This window comes from Cupressus sempervirens, chromosome 10 (genome assembly GCF_028749045.1).
Source record: "Cupressus sempervirens isolate cs-2001-9-10 chromosome 10, ASM2874904v1, whole genome shotgun sequence".
In the NCBI taxonomy this organism is placed as follows: domain Eukaryota; kingdom Viridiplantae; phylum Streptophyta; class Pinopsida; order Cupressales; family Cupressaceae; genus Cupressus; species Cupressus sempervirens.
In genome coordinates this window covers 413,094,283-413,112,846 of record NC_143127.1, presented here as the reverse complement: position 1 = coordinate 413,112,846, position 18,564 = coordinate 413,094,283, and positions in this window count along the sequence as shown.

The following is an 18,564-nucleotide window of genomic DNA, read 5'->3' as shown; positions in this document are numbered from 1 at the left end:
GAAAAGGAAGGTTTAGAGGTTTAGTTGGTTAGAAATGAGGTCAAACAACCAGATTTTAGACCAATTCTAGAAGTTGATTAAAATAATGACCCTATCGGTGCATTATCCATGATTCCACCCAAAGTTGTAATGGTGCAAGATTCAAGAAATGTCACAATTGCAAGATGGGTGCAATAGGAGACTTGGATATTTTTCAAGCATATGATAAACTATGTGAAAATTGAGTGCTTAAGGAAGAATTTCAAATAGTTAAGAAGAAGGGCTTAACCCATGCCCTAGTTTTCCCCACAGTTTTCAAAATTGAATGGATAAGAATTGTTCTAAGAAAAATACATAATGGTTGTTTATGGCTAGAAGGAGGACCTATCAAGATAACAAAGAGAATCATGCATAGGGTTACAAGTTTTCCAGCCCTAGATTGGAAAAAGAACCTATGAAGTGATTCAAAAGAAGCTATTGAAAAGAACACAGGGGAAAAATGAAACACAAGGGGCATGACTATTGATAGAATCATAGATCCCCTTCTAGACTTTGTGGTAAGAATCATATCTCACAAGTTTTATCAATCAAGCAAATTAAATAGTGTTCCATGCATTGCTATGGAGGTGGCATATAAAATTGTCAAGAAAGATAATTCATATGATCTAGAAAAATTTCTATTACAATAGATCATGGAGAATCTGGGAGCAATAAGAAGGTCAAAAGGTGCTCAGTGTAAGTTTGGATCAGTTTTGATCTATATATTTTTCTATGTTTTGGAAGAATTTCCATCTTTTGGCAAGGTAAACTAGAAATTAGATAGGTCAGCCATTACTCAGATCAATGAGTACATTGAACAAATGGGAGACAACTTTGACTCTCTAATGACAAGTTATTTTGAGGATTTCAAGAAATCCATGAAGCAAAGATTGAGGATACCAGTTTTCCTAGTGGAACAACACATCAATGATATTTGTTTCCTAGTTGATATTGATTATACTTATATCCAAGCAAAAATTCCAAGGACTAGATGGCTAAGACCTCTAGGATATGAGCTAAACATTGATGAAGCATCAACAATAATTAGAACATTGCTTATAGCGGAAATTGATAAGGAGGCACCCCATTTTGGGACATATGATGTAGTAGGATCCAAGGTTAATATGGAGCTAAAGACTGCCTCCAGCTTAAAGAAGAAAGATAAGCTTGTAAAGAAGCTTAAGGCAAAGTTTGGAGAAGGCACAACAGGAGAAGCAGAAGGTTAAGGTGCTGAAGTTGAGGAAGAACAAGAAGATAAGAGTGAAGAAGATGAACAAGGGAAAGGCCCACTACAGACTACACAAGGCTTAGGTAAGGATAAAGAAAAGGAAGAAGGTGCTGAGGAAGAAGAAGCCAAGGAAGCTCTAATTCAAGTTGAGCCCAAAAAGAGAAAAGCCAAAGCTCAGCCTATAGCCCAGCCTAAAATAAAGAAAGGTGCAAAGACCACCCAAGCCAAGCCAACAATACTAGTGACAAGAGATACCACAAGAGCCTCAACTCAAAAGGCCAAGGAACAAGACAAAGAGAAGAAGAAGGCTACTGAGTAGACTGGTCCTATGCAAAAGAAACAAAGGAGAAAATATGTTGCACAACCAGATTTAGATGATGGGGAAAGAACAAAATCTAAAGATATCAGCCAATTTAGAGTGGTAAGCCATGTTCCTAAGTCTAATATTGATAAATTTTGTGATAATGTTAGGAAAAATGCAAATTTTTCTAGATTGAAAAATGTTGATTTTAAGAAATTGAGTAAAGAGGATCAAAATAAAGTTGAAGAATTAGTGTATGCCATGATGGCATAATTCAAGAACACTCCTCTTGAATTGGACAATACAATGCCCAAGGAATTATATGAAATTGTTGAAAATAAGTACCATTATTGTTTAAAGATGGAAAAGGAAATAAGAGAATCCACATTGGCACAAGTGATGCCAGAATTGAGTAAAGGACAAATCATTAAGGAAAATAAGAAACATGGAAGCAAGCATGCACCAAAATATTGATCCTTTAGCATCTTGTAGAATAAAGTTGAAGATGTTGTCTAAAAATCAACAAAAATGTGGAAATTGATCTATGGCTCGACTACTGTCAAGGATGGAGAAGAAGATCCCTTTGCGGGACAAAATACTGAAAAGGATGTAAATAAGGCTAAGGCTAGATAGAACAAAGAAGAAAGAGAACAAGAAAAGGCTGAAGGAGAAAAAGAGGCAGAAAAAGAAATAGCGGAGGAGGAAACTGCAAAAGAAAATGAAATGGCAACAATTGAAGAGGAGCAGGAAACTAAACAAAATGTACAAGATACACAATTGCCACCTCCTAGTCCTCTACACACAACACTTGCAGTTACAGTCACAATAAAGGATGTTCCTGACACTTCTGCTCAAAACATCAATCCTTTACCTACAGAGGATCTCAAGAAGATCCTTCACCAATCAACACTACAAGCACAACTATGCACAAATCTAGTATTGGTGAGTGTTGATGAGCTGCAAAAAGTTGTAGCAGCAATACCAAGGGAGATGGAAACCATTCAAGAACAATCAACACAACCTCCCATAGAGCAACCTAAAGAACAAGAAGCACAAGAAAAAATTGGTAAGGTTGATTCTACTACAAGAATGACAACCACTATCGAGGAGATAACAAAGGAATCAACAAGACAAGATGCTCTTGCAGCACAAACCATAGGAGCACCTCCTCAAATTGTCATAATTGACCAAGGTAGCAGAGGAGAGGAGAAAGAAGTAGAGAAAATCCCTAAGGAGTAGGAGGCAATACAGATTTTGGTAAACTTTCCTACCTTGGGGGCTCCTAAATAGAAGCTGAGCACTGATACAATGCCATTGTAAATTTTTGCACCAGGCTCAACCTCTACTAAGGTTACAAGGGTACTTTACTATGGAGACCCTACATTAGATGAAGAAATAGTCATACCAAGCTATGAATCATAGACAATGAACCTACAACAGATCTATGAAGTGCAAGAGACACTAGAAAAGAGGAAAAGACAAGAAATACTCAGAAATGAGTATAAGCAAAAGCAAGCACTAGTAGAAATAAAAGAAATATTTGTTGATGGATTCAGCTTGTAGACACTTGATGAAACCAAACCAATATTAGAACAATTATTAGATATTGTAGAACAAGTGACAAATGAAGACCAGGAAACCAATGTAAAACTCATGGAATGGTTTGAGAAGAAATTTCAAGGAAAAGTAAATGAGAAAATATCTAGTGAAATAGCACTATCATAGGTTGAATTGGCAAAGAAAATTGAAAAAATGAAAAAGGTACTTGAGAATGTATTCTTGTTGCACAAAAAGTTGTGTGATTTCTCATACTTCACACAAGAGACAAGCCAAATAATACTAAGCTCAGAGAGAAATCTAAAGATTTCTAATACTCAACTGCTAAATGATCTAGCTTTGAGTCAGAAGCATTTTTCTCAAATGCTTCACACACAAAAGGACCTAGCTGTGTTGACAGTAGAGGAGGTGAACATTAAGGAAAAATTGATGTAGATACAGTCTTCCATTACCCCACACTTGGAAGTACTCTATAAAGGATAAGCCTATGTAGAGACTGTTTTAAAGAAAGATTCTAATCTTTCTACTATGGAAGAACTTGTTCATCTTGTAGTAGAGACAACTATTCAACATAGATCATTGGAAATTGGGATACATCTCTCAAGATGATTATGGAGGTCAATAAAATATTTTTGGCAAAATATGGTCTTTATCCTTAGACCCCTTTGCCATAAGTATCAAAAAAGGGGGAGAAATAATTGAGAAGGATATATAATGTTTTCGAGGAGTTGTAAATAAGAATGGAAGAAAACATAGACACAAAGTATAGGCACATTAGCTTAGGGGAAGCACAAGAATTTTGGTTACAGTTACAGGAATATATTAACTTAGGGGGAGTTATACAACATAATTTTTGAGGTATATACATTTTTCAAATTTTTTTGAGAAGTTTTGAAGTTTTGTATATATGTCAAATTGTATGCATATTTTACTCGAGGAGATTAGACTTTGATATATTTTTAAGTGTTTTTGACACTCATGTCAAAGGGGGAGATTGTTGAATCTAATACTAGGTTTTGACTATTTCGTGTCAACACACTTAAGATGTTTACTCAATTCATGCCAAGCTAGTAATACATGCTGAGTAAAATATGTATAGATGTCGAGTAAATAGTTGATGTCGAGCTACAATGTATGCTGAGCTAGATAAAACTACAAGTGCTAAGTGATCTTCATGTGCTGAGCAATCTTCAGGTCCCAAGTGAAGATCAAGTGCTAAGAAAAGTATAGGTGCCAAGTCACTATAGAAGTCGAGTGAAACAAAATTTCTATAGGTGTCGAGTGATCCAATTTTTCTATATAAGCCAAGCATCAGAGGTAACAAGTGCCAAGTAACACAGATTGGACATAGTTGTTTGTAATTGCACAAACACCTATGTAAACCATTTTTTGAGCTGACATAGAAGGATCTCGAAGGATATTAAAGATAAGAACAAATATTTTATATTTACTATGCAATCAAAATGCAACCAATAAGAAAAATGGAGAAGGCATGCAACCAATAAGAAAAGTGCAAGGAATGAGTGGGAAATAAATATTTAATATGGATCGTAGATTCATACCTAATCCTAAGTCTCCAAAATCTTTAAAAGGAGGATGAAACCCTATTGTATGCATGGATGAATGAAGTGTACGGGTAAACTATAACAAAATTTAGAGGGAAGTTTGAAAAGGCTTAGAGGAATAGAGCAACATTGCAGTATTCAGTTGATCAAAATAGAGAAAGAGCATCAAACAGATATTAGATCTAAGAGGATCAAGATTAGAGAGAGTAGATCAAGTTCCTAAATTCAACAATCAAGGATTGTAATCTATCAGGTTTATTATATCTAATACTCTCTAGCAATTGTATCAGAAAGAAAATCCTATGTTGATACGTTAGCTTAACAACTAGGTTGTACAACCTTTGACAAGGTGATAAAATCCTTTAACATGGTGACACTTCATGTAAAGTGTTTGTAAATCCTTTAGACAGGTCACTATTGATATAGTGTAAAGCCTTTAATAGGGTAGGCCTTTAACAAGGCAAACCATCAGAAGTGGTCAAACATTATTGCTACAATGATATTTTTTGAGTATCATCTGCAATCTAGTTTTACCTTCTCATTTTGGAGGGTTTCTGGGTTACCAAATTTGGTGTTATGTGTTTTGATGTATGTGTTTACTTTATGCTTAATCAATATGTTTACATACATGCAATTTATTTTCAGTTAAAAGTTTTTAAGGTTAAAGTGTGATATTTTTGATTCACCCCCCTCTTAGAAGTACTCTTCCAATTTGATTATTCCAACAATTCTAATCTTTTTTATTCTTTCCTAGATTTAATTTGATTCATTACATACTTGCAACCCTTGCAAGTTATCATTGTTGTGACATCGATATCTTCATTATTCAAAGGAAAAAGAGCCAAATTAGAATATGTGTCACATATTCCTCTAATGCAATTGATTTGACCAATATGATCATCTATTTTTCCACACAAAATAGATGAGATGAACTCACTTCATCTACTAGGAGGGACATTTTCATAACCAAAAGTTTCTTGTATAAGTTTTTGATAAACTTGATAGTGGAGATAAAATTCAATATGATAATGACAATAACAAGTTTCAAACACTTTGTTTCTCCTAACATAATATGGCTTCAATCTTTCAAATAATGTCTGCCCAATCTTTATATCTAGATTTGAACTACAAAATGAGACATACATTTCATGTTGTGTTATGTCCAACCAATGTTTTGTATGATGTTCATAAAGGTTAGGTCTAACCCTATATCTAATAAAATCTCTAGTATTTGATGAAGGACAAGTATTATCATTCCAAAATGATATTGCAAAATTTTTTATTCTATCATCAATCATATCACAATGAGGAGTTCTACACATAACTGGCCAATTTCCTTCCAAAGTGCTATCATCCAAAATCACTCTTCTCTTAACATATTTTGATATGATTTTTCTACTAAAACCAATATGTGATGAAATTGAAGACATTTGTATATTTTTTGATATACTACTACCAAGAATAGATTCCAACATAACTCTTCTTGTAATGCTCTTATCTTTACTTCTAGTTTTCTTTCCTATAGAGCTCAAACCTTTCTTAACATTTTCAACAATATCACTTTTCATGTTAGAAAAATTTCTCTTTTTTGATGTTGTGTTTACACCTAACAATTTTAATGATTCTTCCAAGTTTTTCGTTAAAAAAACATGAACAAGTACTTAAGATTTTTCAAATGTTTCTACAACATCAAATTTGGTTGCTATATCTTTTACTATCTTATTCATACCTCTTTTTTGGAAAGAGTTAATGATTTAATATCAGAAAGTGATTTCAATTTATCCACATCCATTGTAAGTAAATGATCTAAATTTCTATGGCTGATATTTATCTTTACACTTGTGGCTAGTCTTATGTGTTCATATATACCAATTTGAGAAACTGATCCTAACCCTTCTCTAAGTTCCATTGATTCATGTCTTGAACTATCATGTTCTGGATTGTTATGTCTTGGACTATCATATCTTAGATTGTCATGTCTCAAATCTTCTTCAACATGTATTTTATCATCTTGTGATTGTTTTTAAAGATGTACATTGATATAAATGAATAAATTTAGAAAATTTTAATTATAAAATTGCAAATATATACATCTTATGAATTTACATATATATATACCTTGTCTTCTTTTGAGATAATTTGCTAAAGTTTTCTCATGATTTCTCTATTCTACATCAGTTGATCTATTTCTTGTAGATTTACTTTGTCTTCCTTGCTGCCATCCCATCTTTGATTTTCAAAATATTTTGAATTGTCAAGTTGGTCTACAAAAAACTAACAAAATTCAAATTATCTTGAGTCTTTTTTCATTTTCTTCAAAACAATGAATTCCTTCTAACATTTATGTGTATTGATTAAAATATGAGCCAACAATTGTTATTTATACCAAACCAAATAATTGGAAATATTTTATTTTTGACCAACTAGTGTCTTTGAATGAAGCTGACAAGACACCCAAAATTGATACCAATGGGCTTTTGTCAAAGCCCCTTGGCACTTGACCATTTTCCTAGGTGCTTTGTTCAAAACCCTTCATTGGTTGAAGCTTGGCAATGGGACTTCATTCAAAGCCCCTTAGTAGTTGAAGTGCTTGGTTATGGCATGATTGGCCAAGGGTCTTCGATTGAAGTCCTAGACCTTTGAATGGAACCCCTTGGCTATCTCACGAGGCCATTTTTGGCTACTGTGAAACAACCCAAGGGGCTTCATTTGAAGCCACCCTTGCAAAGTGGTAACTACATGGGGTGCTTCATATGAAGGATCTTCGCTTGAAGACCCAAAAATGGGCTCAAAATGAAGTCCTCTTCATGTGAAGCCTCCAAAAGTCGAAAGTGTTTAGAATATGCTCAATTTCTAACAAATTTTCTTCTTTTGATGGCTCAAACAAGGGCCAAATAAGTTTAAACTCTAAAACTAAGTTTAGATATATGTTCTCCTTTCAATAAGCTTTCCAATCAATATATTTTTAGCATATATTGTGTTTATTGTGATGTTTTGTTTTTAATTTTATTAAGTATAGGTTTTTCTATCATTTTAGAAACCTTTATTTGAAGCCTTGGAAAAAATATAAAATGAAAGAATAATTAAAAAAAAAAAAATGATCATCAAAGCTAGGCGTATTATCTTTCTAGAAAGTCAAGAAAAAATGTATTTTGATGTATACAAATCAAGTTATATTGATCAAAATCAAACTATGTCTAAATTATTGTTAGTGTCACTTTGACATTAAATAAAACCTATAATTTTTGACAAAATTGAAAAAAACCAAAAAAACTTGATAGTAATTAATGTTACTATTCTATCCCAAAAATAATTTTATAATTATCCTATTTGAAAAAGAAAAGTTATGTTGATCAAAACACCCATCACTTTTTGAAAATATCAATTTTTGTATGAGGCACTTCTCAGAGGAGATAAAAAAAAACTTCAAATGACATTATTATATATATATATATCTATCTATATCTATTGTTATAAACTAGATAGAAAATACTAAAAATCACTAATTTACATCATTATCAAATTCTTTACAGTTTTGTCATAATATGCTTTTGAAAATCAAGTTTTTGTTAAAAATATCTACTTTAGTGTCAAACCTGGCCAAAAAGTGGGAACCATTACCATGGCCTTAGCCCTTAGGATGTGAAGTTCACATTTTAGGGATGAGAGGTCAGGGAGAGAAAGAGAGATGGGTTAGGTATCAGGGGTGAGAGAGAGAGAGAGAGAGAGAGAGAGAGAGAGAGAGAGAGAGAGAGAGAGAGAGAGAGAGAGTAGGGGATAGGAAGAAAGAGAGGGGATAGGATAAGAGAGAGTGAGAGAGAGATAAAGAGAGAGCAAGAGATAATAGGATAGGATGGAGAGAGTGAGAGGGAATTGTACATGGATAGAGAGAGTGAGAAAAATGGAGAGAATGGTTAGGGGAGAGAGAGAGAGAGAGTAGGGGATAGGATAAGAGAGAGATAGAGAGAGATAGAGAGAGAAAGAGATAGTGGGATAGGATGGAGAGAGTGAGAGGGGATTGCACATGGATAGAGAGAGTGAGAAATATGGAGAGAATGGATTAGGATGGAGAGAGAGAGAGAGAGAGAGAGATGAATAGGATGGAGAAAGTGAGAAATATGGAGAGAGAGGGAGGGGGGAAAATAAGATGGGGAGAGAGAGGTGGGAGGATAAGATAGAGAGTAAGAGAGACAAAGGAATATGTTTGTGTGTGTGTGAGAGAGAGAGAGAGAGAGAGAGAGAGAGAGAGAGAGAGAGAGAGAGAGATGATGGAAAGAGTGAGAGGGGATTTTACATGAACAAAGAGAGAGAAATATGCAGAGAATGGGTTAGGATGGAGAGAGAGAGAGAGAGAGAGAGAGAGAGAGAGAGAGAGAGAGAGAGAGAGAGAGAGAGAGAGAGAGAGAGAGAGAGTAGGGGATTGGAAGAAAGAGAGGGGATAGGATAAGAGAGATTGAGAGAGAAAGAGATAGAAAAATAGGATGGAGAGAGTGAGATGGGATTGTACATGGATAGAGAGTGAGAAATATGGAGAGAATGGGTTAGGATGGAGAGAGAGATAGGGAGATAGGAAGAGAGAGAGGGGATAGGATAAGAGAGAGTGAGAGAGAGATAGGGGGATAGGATGGGGAGAGTGAGAAATATGGAGAAAGAGGGAGGGGGAAATAAGATGGAGAGAGAGGTGGGAGGATAGGATAGAGAGAGTAGGAGAGACAAGGGAATATGTGTGTGTGTGTGTGTGTGTGTGTGTGTGTGAGAGAGAGAGAGAGAGAGAGAGAGAGAGAGAGAGAGAGAGAGAGAGAGATTAGGAGTTGGTGTTAGAATGAGAGAAGCTAAGAGTTAGTAAGAGAAAGATTAGGAATTACTGAGTGAATGAGTGAGTGATTTTGTGTGTGAGAAAGGGATAGAATGAGTGAGAGAGATGATAGAAAGATAAAAAACTATCATAATACTCTTACCTACCTATTTGTCCTATTTTTTGAAAATAATGACTACTTATTTTAGACCATGACTCATTATAATGGATGGAAAAGAAATTATTTATTTCCTACTATTACTTTAGTTTCATAATATTGTAGATCTCTTCAATATCTTTCCAACACATTTATGTTGATCTCAGATTGGTTTTGACAATTGAGTGTCAACACACTTAAATTTTTTTTTTAAGTTGATACCAAGTATAATGTAGATGCCAAGTTACAATATGTGTTGAGCCAGAAATTCAACAAGTGCAAAGTCATTCAGATGTTGAGCTAATAGATAGTGCCAAGAAAGTTTCATGTGCTTGGTGAATAATAGATGCCAAGCAAGATAGAATTTAGTATGTGTCGGGCATCAATAATCAACAAGTGTAAAGTAACATAGAATCAACATAAGATTTTGTGCCTTTACAAACTCAGATGTAAACCATTTTTGACTTGACATATGGATAAATCTCAAAGGATTAAAAGATAAGAATGAATCTATTTGAATTGCCTATGCAATCAACATGCAACCAATCAGAAAAATGGAAAGATTTGAATAGGAAAGTTAGATGGATCTCAATCGTAGATTCATACCTAACCCTAAGTCACGAAATATTTTTAAGGAGACAAAGCCACATAATTCATAATGTATGAGAGAGTGTGTGAGAAAGAGAATGCATGGGAGGAGATAATGCTAGTGAATTTTTGAAGGAAGTGAAAGGGGTGAATTGACTTAGAAGAAGGAAAAAATTGTAGAATCAATTATCAAAATAGAGGATCAAGGTTACAACATTTTCCATACCAGATCAATGAGGATCAGATTAGACAAAACAAGGATATGAAATCAGCAATAATAGATTGCAAGTAATCAGGTCAAACATTCTACTATACTTTCTAACAATTGTATTAGCAGAATGAAATCCTATGGAGATAGGTTGGTTTAATAGCCATTGTATAAGGCTTTTAATAATTTGACATTCCAAGTGAATGTTTTGTAAATTCTTTAGCCATGTACACTTTTTATAGAGTGTTAAAATCCTTTATAGGGTAGGATCTAACAGTCCTTGTAAGTTTTTGACAGGGAAGGCCTTTTACAGGTTAGATCATGAGAATGGTCAAAATATGTAACCTTAATAAGTGAACTTTATTGCTGCAGTAGTGAAGAGTTTGTGGGTGTCAGTCCCTACCCTAGTTTTACCTTTCTCATTGGAGGTTTTTGGGTATTCATATCTGTGTCAAGAGTTTATGTGGATGCTTTTACTTTACATTTTATTTCCATATGTTTATGAATGCATGTTTTAAAGTTAAAAGTTTAGTACTTTCTAATTCACCCCCCCCCCCCCCCCCCCCTCAGAAGTATACTTCCCACTTTTAAATCTCAAAAATTGGTATCAGAGATGAGTTCACTAAAGAGAAGGAAATAAATTGCCATAGATGAGAATCACACCCAATACAAGGAGATTGACACCACAAAGTTATTTGTAGACGGTAACTCATGTGAATTTGATGCAGCAATTGTAGATCTCATGGACAAGAATAGAGCACAAGCTGAAGAGATTAGAAATCTCAAGATGGAGCAAGAATCACTAAACTACTATGCAAAATAACTAAACAGAAGAAAAGAGCTACTGAAGATAAGGTCATGATAGAAGATGACAAGAGAAACTTAGCCAATAGACTAGAGGAGAAGTCAACTAAGCTTGTGAGAGTTTCAAACATGCAATTAGACACCCTAATCCAAATAATGAATGCCCATCATGAGTTGAATGTCAAGGACATTGAAATAACTATATTGAAGTTACAAAATGAGAAACTGTAGAATGACCTAAAAAGAGAGAAGGAGTTTGCCAAAAGTTTCAACAAGCCAAATGAAGCCATCAATTACTTTGAGAAACTATTGAAATCCCCTAGATCCAATAAAGACATGTCAGGTTTGGGCTACACAAGAATTGAAGAAGGCAAGTCATCCAAGACTAGTGAACAAAGGAATGACAAAGGTAAGAACTCCAAGCCCACTTGTCATTTTTGTGGAAAGAAAGGACATACAAATAATGTATACAGGAACAAGAATGGTAGTTAGAATATCAAGACAAAGAATATGACACATTGTTACAAGTGTAACAAACAAGGTCATCAGGCACATGAATGTAAAACAAGAACCATGCATGCACTAAGATTTGCAGGACACTACTACAATTTTTAGAAGTATGGACATAAAGCCTTTGAATTTAGATCCAAGCCCACATGGTCATCAAACAAGGGAAGAAGCCATGAAAATTCCTGTAATTAGGACTACAATACAAGACATAGTTGTCACTACTGTCAAGATTATGGATGCATCCCTAAGAATTGCATAAGAACACATTTTAGTGGAAGCTACAATAGATGGTTGAGCCAAACAACATGCTTTAGTTATTTGAAGACTAGTCATATCAGCAAGTACTGCCCAACAAAATCAAAGGCATCTAACTCAAAGTCAAACAAAGGAAAAGGCAAGGTAGATGTTGAGCACATAGAGGAGAGATGAATAAGACATGGAAGAAGAAAGATGGATGTAGCACATCAAATGAAGGGATCACTTCACCTAAAGGGCCAAGTGGTCATACTCCATCAAACTAAGCAAAAGAATGCATGTGGGATAGATATTTTAGATCCTTTATCATACATTAGTTCCCAAAATAAGCTAGTACTAAAAGTATAGATCAACATGAATAAAGATGCAAGGTTAAATCTTCAAAGTTTTCACATTGTTGCCGAGTAAGGAAAGTTACCTTTAGATGTCGAGTAAAATCCTAGTATATGCCTAGTTGTCTACCAAAGTCAATTGGAGTTGAGCGTGTAGTGGTTGTTGAGTAAAAAGGGAAATTCTAGTGTATGTCAAGTGTTGGAAAACCCACGGAAGCTAAGTGAAACAAACATTACATAAGGAGTCAAGTGGACAGCTATATATGCACTAAGCATTAAATGCTATGCAATGAAGGGTATAAGGTCAAGTTTTTAATCATTTTACATCATGGTAAACATAGAGTGAAGAGTGAACAAAGTGAAGAAGCATTTTCAAGTAAGGATGAAGATTTCAAGTAGATCCCAACAATGATTTAGAGCGATATCATCAATTCAAGGTATTTACTCAAGTGCCAAGCTACACAGTTACACAATTTTTACATCTTGAAGCCCTCGTTTTTAGAAAGGGCATCTAACTCCAAGAATCCTAAAGAAAAGGAACTGTTTAAAGTTCAATTGGTCAGTAATGAAGTTAAATAACCAAATTTTAGACCAATTCCTAAAGTGGCTTACAAAAATGAGCCTGCTAGTGCTTTATCTATTATTCCACCTAAGGTTGTTATGGTGTAAGATGTCAAAAAGAGTTATAAATATAAAATTGGAGCAATTGGTGACATGGAGATTCGACAAGCCTATGATAAACTTTGTGAGAATAGGGTATTAAAGGAAGAATTTTAGATTGTTGAAAGAAAGGGCTTAACTCGTGCCCTAGATTTCCCTGCAGTTTTCAAGACAGAGAGGATAAGAATTGTGCTAAGTAAAATTCACAATGGATGCCTATGGTTGGAGGGTGGACCCATCAAGTTGTCAAAGAGAATCATACATAGGGTAATAGGATACCCAACCCTAGAATGACCAAAAACCTTTAGGAATAATTCAAAAGAAGCCATAGAGAAGAACACTGGGGCAATGTGGAATAAAAGAGGCATGACTATTGATACAATCAGATATTCACTTGTAGAATTTGTAGTTAGGGTCATATCCAATAAATTCTACTAGTCAAGCCGGCTGAACAGTGTACCTTGCATTGTAATTAATGTGTGATACAAACTTGTCAAAAAGGATCATACATATGATCTAGTAGAATTGCTATTGCAACAGATTATGGAGAATTTAAGAGCAATAAGGAGATCCAAGAGTTCTTAGTGTAATTTGGATCAATTTTGATATGCATATTTTTCTATGTGTAGAATTAATTCCCCTCTTTTGGTAATATAAGTTGGAAGGCCAATAGGTCTATAGAAGTACAAGTGAATGAGTACATAGAGCAGATGGGAGATAATTTTTAAACCTTAATGACAAGCTATTTTGAATACTTCAAAAAGTCTATGAAGCAAAGGCTCAGAATACCAACTTCTCTAGTGGATCAACACATCAATGACATTTGTTTCTTAGTTGACATTGATGACACTTATATCCAAGCAACAGTACCAAGGGTGAGATGGCTAAGGCCACTTGGATATGAGATAAACATTAATGGGGCATCAACAACAATCACAATATTGCTTGCACAAGACATTAATAAAAGTGCAAAATCTTTTGGCACTTTTGATGTTGTAAAGTATAAGGTAGAGATGAAATTGAAAATTTCTTCAACCCTAAAGATGAAGGATAAATTGGTCAAAAAGCTTAAGGCCAAATTTGGTGAAGGGACAATAGAAGTAGAAGAACATGATGAAGATGAAGAAGAAGAATAGGGCCAAGAGCCACTTGCCTTAACACAAGGCATGGGAGAAGATGCTGAGGAGGAAGAGCAAGCTAAGGAGGAAGAGCAAGCCAAGGAAGCACCTACCATGCTAGAGCCAAAGAAAATAAAAGCTTAGGGTGAAAGAACAAACCTGTGTCACTATTTGTGATATCTAGGAGGGTTATGACCAAAACAGTTCTGGCTGTAAGGGTTTTGGGCGAACATGTTTCGACCGTACAAATGTGGCAAGTTTTCTCATTGATGTGGCATGGAGGGTTATGTCAAAAACCCATTCGATTGAAAGGGTTTCAACCATAACCCTCAACCTTTAGAATATGGTCGTCAATCACTTCTTGGCTATCATTTTCACTGTACATATATATAATAAAATATATGTGGAGAATAATGCACCCATATCAAATGTATAAAAATATCATGTATCAAATGTCTCAAAATATCATAAAAATAGTCAAAAAGTGATTGAAAACAATTTTATAAAGCATGAGGGTTTCGGCTGAAACCCTTTTGACCAAAAGGGTTACGATCGAAAGAGTTTCAGTTGTAACTGTCTATGTGGCATCCTAAGTGGCAAGAAAAAATAAGAACTTCTATAAACATCTTTCTTTGAAGGCCAATTTGACCTACTAAAATGAATTTAAAAAAAAACAAAAAATATATTTTTGTAGGTCTCAGAGTCAAGATTATGACCATATAATTTTATTATTATTTTGATTATGGATAATATGTTATAATTTAAAAATATTACAAGCAAACATTTTAAGATTTAGGAAGATGTCTATTCAAAAATAGGGAAAAACTAGTAAATCATATTCAATTTTTTTTTTTTTTTAATGCTACACTAGAGGAGAGAGTCTTCTTCAAGAATATGTAATTTGTTTTAAAAATTATGTAGATTTGATAGGAAAAAAACTATCAATTTCTAATAACTTTGACTTTGACATATTATAATTTGGAAAGTATTAGACAAATTTCAATTTTTCTTTTTTGGTAAAGTAGGTATACATGCCAACTCTAACATGTTCCATAATTAGACCAAAATATGACCAGTTGCATATATTTGTTTGACGATAAAAGAACTCTATATTCTCAACATTTCTAAAAAATTAAAAAATAGACTTTAAAAGTTCAAAAATAAATAAAAATTTCACTCAATTTTTTAAAAAAAATTACAAACATAAACTTCATCCAATTTTACACATTTCATTAGTTTATATCATCTTTAAATTCTAAACACAAATGCCACTTTTATGCTGTTAAAGTTGAAGAGTTTAAATTCTGATACCACTTTATAAAATTGACATAGATTTGTGCTTTTATCCCTTAGAAACAACCTACAACTCAGCCTAAGGGCAAAAAGACCACCAAGCCAAGCCCAACTAAGCCTACTACAAGGGCAAGTACAAGAGCTACAAAAAAGGAGGCTAAGGAGCAAGAGAAGAAGGCTATCAAGCAACAAGGACTAGCCAAGAAGAAGATAAGAATAAAATATGTTTCTCAACCTAACTTAGATAAAGAGAGAATAGAGTTAGAGGACACAAGCCAATTTAGAGTGGTAAGTTACGCCACCAAGTCTAACTTAGAGAATATATGTGATAATATTAGAGATAATGCAGACTTATCTGGCTTAAAGAGCATTGATTTTAATAAGTTGAGTAGAGAAGAGAAAAACATGTTTGAAGAATCAATCTACACCATGATGGTCAATCTCAAGAACACTCCACTTGAACTTGACAATTCAATGCCTAAAGAGTTATACTCTATTATTGAAAATAAATGGCATTATTGCCTTAATATGGAGAAACAAATAAGATAGTCAACATTGGCTCAAGTAATACTTGAGCTCAAAAAAGGGAAAATAACCAAGGCCAATAAGAAGCATGGGAGAAAATTTGCACCCAAATATAGAGCCTTTAGCGTTCTTGAAAATAAAATTGAAGATGTTGTTAAGAAGTCCACTCAAATGTGGAAATTAATTTATGGGCTAACAACAATTAAAGAAGGAGAAGAAGATCCCCTTGAGGGAAGAAACAATGGAGAAGAAAAGAAAGGTGAAGATGAAAAAGAAAAAGTAGATGAAACTATGAATGAGGAAATACAAAAGAAAAATGATATGGCAACTACTGAAGAGAAACAAACAGAACAAAGTGTGCAAGACACACAACTGCCAATCCCAAGTCCTCCACATGACACTTCTACACTTGTAGAAACAATAAAAATGAAGAATGTTCCTAATAATTCTTGTTAGAACATAAACCCATTGACTGCAGAGGATCTCAAAAAGATCCTTGACCAATCAACTCTACAAGCCCAACTATATAGTAATCCAGTTTTGGTCAATGTAGATGTGTTGCAAAAAGTAGTAGCTGATTTTACTAGGGATAAGATGGAAACACAAGAGACATCTTTTGTCATCCCTATAGCTACAAGTAGAAAACCTAAAGAGCAAGCTACACAAGATACATTAGCTAAGGTTGATACCATAGAAAAAGTCACTACAACTGCCAAGGAGCCAACAAAAGACCAAACAGGAAAGATGGATACTTTTGTTCCTACTGCACAAGTATAGGGTGCACCACCACAGACAATAGTCATTCACCAAGGAATATCATAGGAGGAGAAGGAGACCCCAAAGGAAAAGGAGCAAGAAGCAATTGAAACTTTGGTTAATCTTCCAACCTCTAGGACTCCAACAAGAATGCCTCAAAAACTAAGCACTGAAGTAATACCACTTCAAATTTTAGCACCTGGCTCGAGTTCTACAAAGGTTGCAAGGTTACTTCACTATGGAGAACCTACACTATATGAAGAAATAATCATTCCCAATTATGACTATGCCACCATGAACATTGATCAGATAAATGAAGTGCAAGGGGCACTAGAAAGGAAAAAGAAGTAGGAGATACTCAGAAATGGGTATAAATAGAGGCAAGCATTAATTGAGATAAAGGACATCTTTCTAGATGCACTTATCTTGCAAGCACTTGATGATACAAAGACCATTACTAAGAAACTTTCAGAAATAGTGGACCAGGTGCAAAGTGAAGACCATGATACTAATGCAAAACTGATGGAATGGTTAGAAAAGAAGTTTCAAACAAAGGTGAATGAAAGAATATCTAGTGAGATATCACTTTCACAAGTAGAGCTTGCTAAAAAAATTGAAAAGGTGAAGAAAGTACTTGAGAATATCTTCTCCTTGTACTCAAAATTGTGTGATCCATCAATTTTCACACAAGAAACTAGCCAGAGAATTATGAGATTGGAGAGGAACTTAAAGATATCAAGCATGCAACTACCTAAAGATCCAGCTCAAAGTGAGAAGCACTTTAACACAACACTTCACACACAAAAAGAACTAGTTGTGTTAACAATAGAAGAGGTTAACACAAGAGCCAAATTGGTGTAAATACAAGCCTCTCTAACCTCTCACATGTAAATTTTACAAAATGAGCTGGCCTATGTAGAAAATGTGTTAAAGAAAGATCCAAATCTTTCTACATTAGATGGCTTAGTTCACCTTGTAGCAGAGACAACTATACAAATCAAATCCCTAGAAGTTGCAATACAAAACTAGGATGCTACTTTGAAAATTTTAATGGAAGTGGAAAAGACCTTCTTGGCCAAATATTCAGTTAGTGTATAGAGCCTTTGACATAAGTGTCAAAAAAGAGGGAGAAATTGAAAAAAAGGGGGAGAAATTAAAGGAAAAGGAGGAAAAATTGTAAAGCTAGAATGATACTTAATTTGCAAGGGGATACATGTGAAAGGGGGAGCCAAATGAAAGGGGGAGTGATAAAATAAACAGAGAAAAGAAAGGAGAAGAGCAAAACAAGAAATAGGGCATAATAAGATACATTAGATAAAGAGTATCAGAATTGAAGATAAAGAGTATCTACTGAGGCACATCAATCTATTCAGAGAGATTTTTTTGTTACAAGTAAATAGCACATCAACTCAGGGGGAGATACAAAATTTTGAGGTATATAGTCTTTTACAAAAATTTTGAACAAATTTTGAAGTTTTGTATATATGCCAAATATAATGCATATTATACTTAAGGAGATTAGATTCATCATGTACACTTAAGTGTTTTTGACACTCATGTCAAAGGGGAAGATTGTTGATCTTAGATTGATTTTGACAATTGAGTGTCAACACACTTAAGAAATTTTCTATGTTGATGCCGAGTATAGTGTAGATGCTAAGTTACAATATATACCAAGCCAAAAATTCAATAAGTGCTGAGTCATTCAGATGCCGAGCTAACAAACAATGCCAAGCAAGTTTCAAGTTCCGAGTGAACAATATATGCCAAGCAAGTTCAAATGCCAAGCAAGACAAAATTTAGTATGTGCTAAGCATTAGTAATCAGCAAGTGCCGAGTAACACAACATAAACATAAGAGTTTGTGCCTTCAAAAACTAAGATGTAAACCACTT